Consider the following 6,093-nt stretch of genomic DNA (forward strand, 5'->3'; position numbering starts at 1 on the left):
GGCTGAGAAGACGAGACAGAGCAAGGCCGTTGTGACTTAGCGCCGATTATTCAGCTAATAAGAGAGCGACACGTGGACACGTGGCCCTCTCTGAGGTTAATTGTTTTCGGAGTTAGGGGCCCACCGTAGAAAATGATTGCGTAGGAAGAGGTAAGAAATAGTGAAATTGAAAATATAATTAAATATAAATAATTCTTTTTTTTACAGCCAAAAAATAGAAAGAAAAAGAAAGGGTCCGTACGTAGGTGAGTGAGTGATTTAACAAACAAACCCAGCGGAAGGAACGGTTTCTAACAATATCAAATATTTTACTATTTCAGTGCTTTGAATTCCGTTTTGGTGGAGGTACCGGTCTGTCTTAAAAGTAATTATTTTTGAAAAATTTTATTTACACTTCAAACCTTTCAAAAAATATTCTATTTTAATAATTTATTTTTTTTATATAAAATTTAAAGAAATTTTACGGTGCACCTCCTTACAATGAATATATTAATACACTCTTATCTATTTTAGCACTCGAAATAATTTTTTAGTCAAATTTTTTCTCATAGTCATGTATGTTATACTTATTTAAGATCCTGCAAAATTTTAAGAAATTTGAAAAAGTTTAACACGCCGAAAACTACGTTCAAACAGTGTATTGCACACGTGACTATTTTATTTTATACGCGTATAAAATAGACTGTTTGAACATTATTTTCTATATTGTAAATTATTCAGAATTTCTCAAAATTTTGTAGGTTATCTTAAATAGTTATAACGTACATGAATATGAAAAAAAAAATAGATTAAAAAAAATTTCTGGATACCGAAATAAGTCAAGAGTGTATCAGTACATCCCTTTTAAGGGGGTGCACTGTAGAATCACCCTAAAATTTATATATTTAATTGTATTAAGTTTTGGAAAATTCTACAATGCACACCCTTAAAATGGATATATTGATGCACCCGTATCTGTTTTAGCATCCGAAATAATTTTTTAGTCAAATTTTTTCTCATGGTCATGTACGTTATAGTTATTTAAAACATCCTGCAAAATTTTAAGAAATTTGGAAAAGTTTAACATGCCGAAAATTATGTTCAAACAGTGTGTTGCACGCGTGACTATTTTATTTTATACGCGTGTAAAATAAACTGTTTGAAAATTATTTTCTATATTGTAAATTATTCTGAATTTTTCAAAATTTTGTATGATATCTTAAATAGCTATAACGTACATGAATATGAAAAAAAAAAAAAACTAGACTAAAATTTTTTTCTGGATGCCGAAACAAGTTAAGGGTGCACCAGTATATCTCTTTTAAGGGGATACATTGTAGAATCACCCTTAAGTTTTTTTAATTTTTTTCTTTCAATTTATATTCTTAAAAAAATATAAAAAAAAATTACCCTATTTACTATTTTTTTTCATTTTTTTTAAATTAACGGTTTGAGTTTCTAAAATGGTTGCAGCTCTAGTTACAATAGGAGTTTCTATACGATTTTTTGTTGTAATTTAGGTTGCAGAGCGCTAATTGCAATAAAAGTTTCTATGTAAAATTTCGTAAAAATACAAAAAAAAAAAAAAAAAAAGCTGTTTTGAAATGTAAAAATAAAAAAGCTCTAAAAATATACTTATCAAATAAAAATAAATTATATTTTAAATATTATGATAAAAAAAAATTAAAATAAAAAATTATATAAAATTTTCTTAGAAAAAAATAAAGAAAAATATATACATGAATTTGAAAAATTATAAAAATATAATCAAAATAAGTATTGAAATTAGGATAAACACCATTTTAGATCCTGTGTTTTGTAAAAGTTACTAATTGGACCATCTGTTTTGTTAAATGATAAAAAGGACCCTGTATTTTTTTAAAATTGTAAAAATAGGATACTGAGCTTAATTTTTGACAATTTTTTTTTTAATATAACCAACTTGAAGACAATTCCTAACACGAACAAATACAGAAAATGTAAGCAGTTTTGTCATAACACCTTTAGATCGGATTATTATTAAGTTTTATTTTGATAAAAAATCAGTTTAGGGTCCTATTTTTACTATTTTATAAAATACAGGGTTTATTTTGTCATTTAACAAAACTGAGGGTCCAATTGGTAATTTTTGCAAAAAACAGGATCTTAAATTGTATTTACCCTTGAAATTAACATGAAATAATGTGAGAAATTTTTTTTAAAAAAATATTAAGAGTAATTTTCAAAAATTATTTAAATGTACATTATTTTAATAATGACTGTATTTATCATTTTATGTAGTATAAATAGAATTCTCCTTATTTTTGCATATATGTCTAGTAAATTAAATTACCGTTCTACCCCTGCTGGAAAGATGATTGTACAACATCAAATTTATTTTTTCTTACAAATGTTCTATTATTATATAATTGTTAAATAATAATTTAACACCAAAAAATAACTTTCAAGTTAAAAAAATTCTACACAATCTTTTGGGATAAGTTGATGAATATCTCTTTTTTGTATCCATTAATCAAAAATATTCTCATATTATATTTCATTAAAATATACCTATTTTTATAAGTATGTTGCCTAATCACTACTACAAAAACCCCCTTTAGAGGCGGTTTTTAAGCCCTTTCAGCGTCGGTTTTCGCGAAATTCGCTACCGACGCTGATCAGGGCGACGCTAAAGGGTTTATAAAAACCGACGCCATATGTACCCCTATGGAGTCGGTTATTATGAAATAACCGACGCCATAGGACCCCTATGGCGTCGGTTATTATTAAATAACCGACGCCATAGGGGTACATATGGCGTCGGTTTTTATAAAATAACCGACTCCATAGGGGTTTCCTAAATTTTTTTTCAGCTTTCATTAATATATTTTTTTTTTACATTTATTAAAAATCTAAATTTATTTTTGTATTATTAATTAAATTAAATTAAAGCATAAATAAAATTAAATTAAAAAGTTAAATAAATACAAATTTACATTGCTCTATATGTTTGTATATTAGGTATTTTTTTATTAATATTTTATATTTTATAATTAATATGTGTTTGTATTCTAGTATTTTAGTATCATTTTTATAATTTTTTAAGTTATGTTTTATATAATAATTAGTATATTGAATATTAAAATAATGTGTAATATTTTAATTTTTATGTAATTTAATATTTTTATACATTTAAATTTTATAATATGGGTTTGTATTTTTCTAGTATATTTATTATTATTTTTATAATTTTTTAAGTTATGTTTTGTATAATAATTAGTTTATTGAATAATAAAATAATGTGTAATATTTTAATTTTTATGTAATTTAATATTTTTATACATTTAAATTTTATAATAGGGGGTTGTATTTTTCTAGTATATTATTATTATTTTTATAATTTTTTAAGTTATGTTTTGTATAATAATTAGTATATTATCCCAATATTTTTATTTTTTTTTAGCTTACTATATCCATCATTAACACTCAACAATATCTATCCTATGTATTAATATTATTCGAAAATTACTCTAAGTATTTAAGGATTATCTAAATATATATAAAAAAATATTCTTACAAAAGTAAGTTAAAGAAAACATACCTTATACCAAAAATTATGTACTTGACTTCCGATAAAGTCACTTCCGATAAAATCCTAACAACCAAGTTTAAGAGAAACGAAAATCAAATATTATCCTAATTCTACCAAAATTTCGTCAAGATAATCTGGCTATAATTGAACGTTTCCAAAAAATTTAAATCTATTAATAACATTTTCCTAATACCATTAATAAACAAAATTTGAGAACCTTTCAAATATGAACTTTGACATTGATAATCATGGTACTAACACGAACATGTTATGAGTCAAATATAAAGACCTACTAAGTATAATAAATGCATAGACACATCAATTAGATTATACAAGACAAGTGCCTAAAGTAACAAACAAAACAAATGTCACCTAATTTCACGAACATGTTTTGAGTCAAATATAAAGACCTACTAACACGAACATGTTTTGAGTCAAATATGAATGTGTTATGTCACCTAATTTCTTACAACTAGCGAGTAATAACCTAGTTATTTATGTTATGTACTTTTCCTTTAACATTTATGTTTTTTATAATAAAATTTGATCCAAACTCTGCGAAATTTTGGCAAGATAACTACCGTAATTGGACGTTCCCAAAAATTTTAAAAGAGCCTAAAGTAACAAACAAAACAAATATAACAATACACATAGAAACTAACATAAACAATACAAAATTTATCCACCCATCCGACCGCAGTACATGTATTCGCAGAACCTACTTCACTACGGATGAATATTTAAGATATTCAAACTCAACTAAGCATGCATTGATAATTATTTATACTAACAAAAGGTTAGTGGATGGATATACCTATTGCAAATTCGATCAACACCGAAATATGTCGACCCTCAAATATTAGCACACAACCAATAACATAATGCAATATACAACCAATTTAAAATTTTAATTATTAAATTACTTACTAGTTATTAAACAAAGTAGCAAGTTACTAGCTAGTTACTAATTTCAATAGTTAATTTTTTAAAAATAACATATAAATATATATACATATATAATCAATTATATATTCACACTACCATTATTTTAAAAACTTTATCTCTAAACTAATTAAATTCCTACTACCTCTCATTCTCATTCACAACAAATATATATACAATACAAATACACAAAATACACAAATAGTATATACACACAAGATATATATATAAACACATATTCAATAATAAAACACAAAATATATACATATATATTATATATCAAGTTAATAAATATTTACCTTATAAACGCAATCCGGCGATAAAATGCTACAAAAATCCGACCACCTCTAGAACACACACAATATAATATTAATAAAATAAAAAAATTCTAAAAAAATTTACAAAAACGAAATAATACCAATGTACATAAATAAAGAAAGCATATTTATACCTTAATGGACGTTGAGACTCAACGTTTTCTCCGCTAAAATCGGTGGCCGGAGTTATACCCACCACCTTTCTTTGTAATAGGTTCGGTTTGGTATATAGAGGGGAAAAAAACTAAACTTTTTTACAAAAGATAGGTTTAGGTATAGAAAATAGAAGATTTTAAGACAAAAATGGGGTAAAATGGTTAAGAAATGAGGGAGAATGAGGTTGTTTTAGTGGTGGTTGGCGAGGGTTTTTTCGTGGGTTTGGGGCTGCTGTGGGTGGCTGTTCTTCGTGCTCAACAAGGTGTGAAATGAGGAAGTGAGGAAGACGAAGCAGACAGACTCTGATATATAACCCTATGGCGTCGGTTATTAGGTATTAACCGACGCCATAGGTGCCACGTGTCGAATAAAGGTGGCACCTATGGCGTCGGTTAATACCTAATAACCGACGCCATAGGGTTATATAAAAAAACCCTGATTTTTCCCAACCCCCAACCGACGGCATAGATATATATACACTCTATACCTACGGTTTTTACCAAAAAACCGCCTCTAAATGTCAATGCAGATATTTTCACCCCCTTTAGCTTCCCTTTTTATAAATTAGATTGAAAAAAGGGAAGCTAAAGGCTTAGATTGTAGTAGTGAATATACCATTACCTTCTACTTAAGTGTAGCACATGAGTTACATTAACTTAAGGATATAATGAGGATATCATCTATAAAAGTGGATATATCTTAAATAATATAAAAATAAAAGTAAAAATTAAAACAAATAAAATTAAGTGGATATACAATGTAATTATAATATTAAACTATAAATATTTTGAGATAACATCTTACAAAAATGAATATAATTTGGAATAAAAAAAGAATAATATATGCATTTGAAATATATGAGCTTCATACATAATGTGGTATTATTTTTTAAAATATTAGGTTTCAATTTATATAAATATAATTAATTAGAAATCGGTCTCGTTATTACTTGTTGTTGTAATACATTGGATGGTATATTTTAAATTTTATTTTTTTTCTTCTTAGTTCATTTCCAATAGTAAAACTTAAATTTAGTTTGAAATCAATACTAAAAAATTATTATTTTAGTACTAATTTTTTTTTCAATATCAATCACAACACTAAAAATTATACTAAATTTTATATTTT

General features: G+C 25.7%; 1 long non-coding RNA gene across 1 annotated transcript; it reads right to left on the reverse strand.

The window, feature by feature from the left end:
* Positions 1–3,558: 3,558 nt before the first annotated feature.
* On the reverse strand, positions 3,559–5,067 carry LOC133036561 (uncharacterized). The gene is made up of 3 exons (XR_009687162.1): positions 4,944–5,067; positions 4,792–4,839; positions 3,559–3,613 (listed from the first exon to the last, which is right to left on the reverse strand). It is a non-coding gene; the product is annotated as an uncharacterized LOC133036561 (long non-coding RNA).
* Positions 5,068–6,093: the final 1,026 nt, after the last annotated feature.

Source organism: Cannabis sativa, chromosome 4 (assembly GCF_029168945.1).
Source record: "Cannabis sativa cultivar Pink pepper isolate KNU-18-1 chromosome 4, ASM2916894v1, whole genome shotgun sequence".
NCBI lineage: Eukaryota > Viridiplantae > Streptophyta > Magnoliopsida > Rosales > Cannabaceae > Cannabis > Cannabis sativa.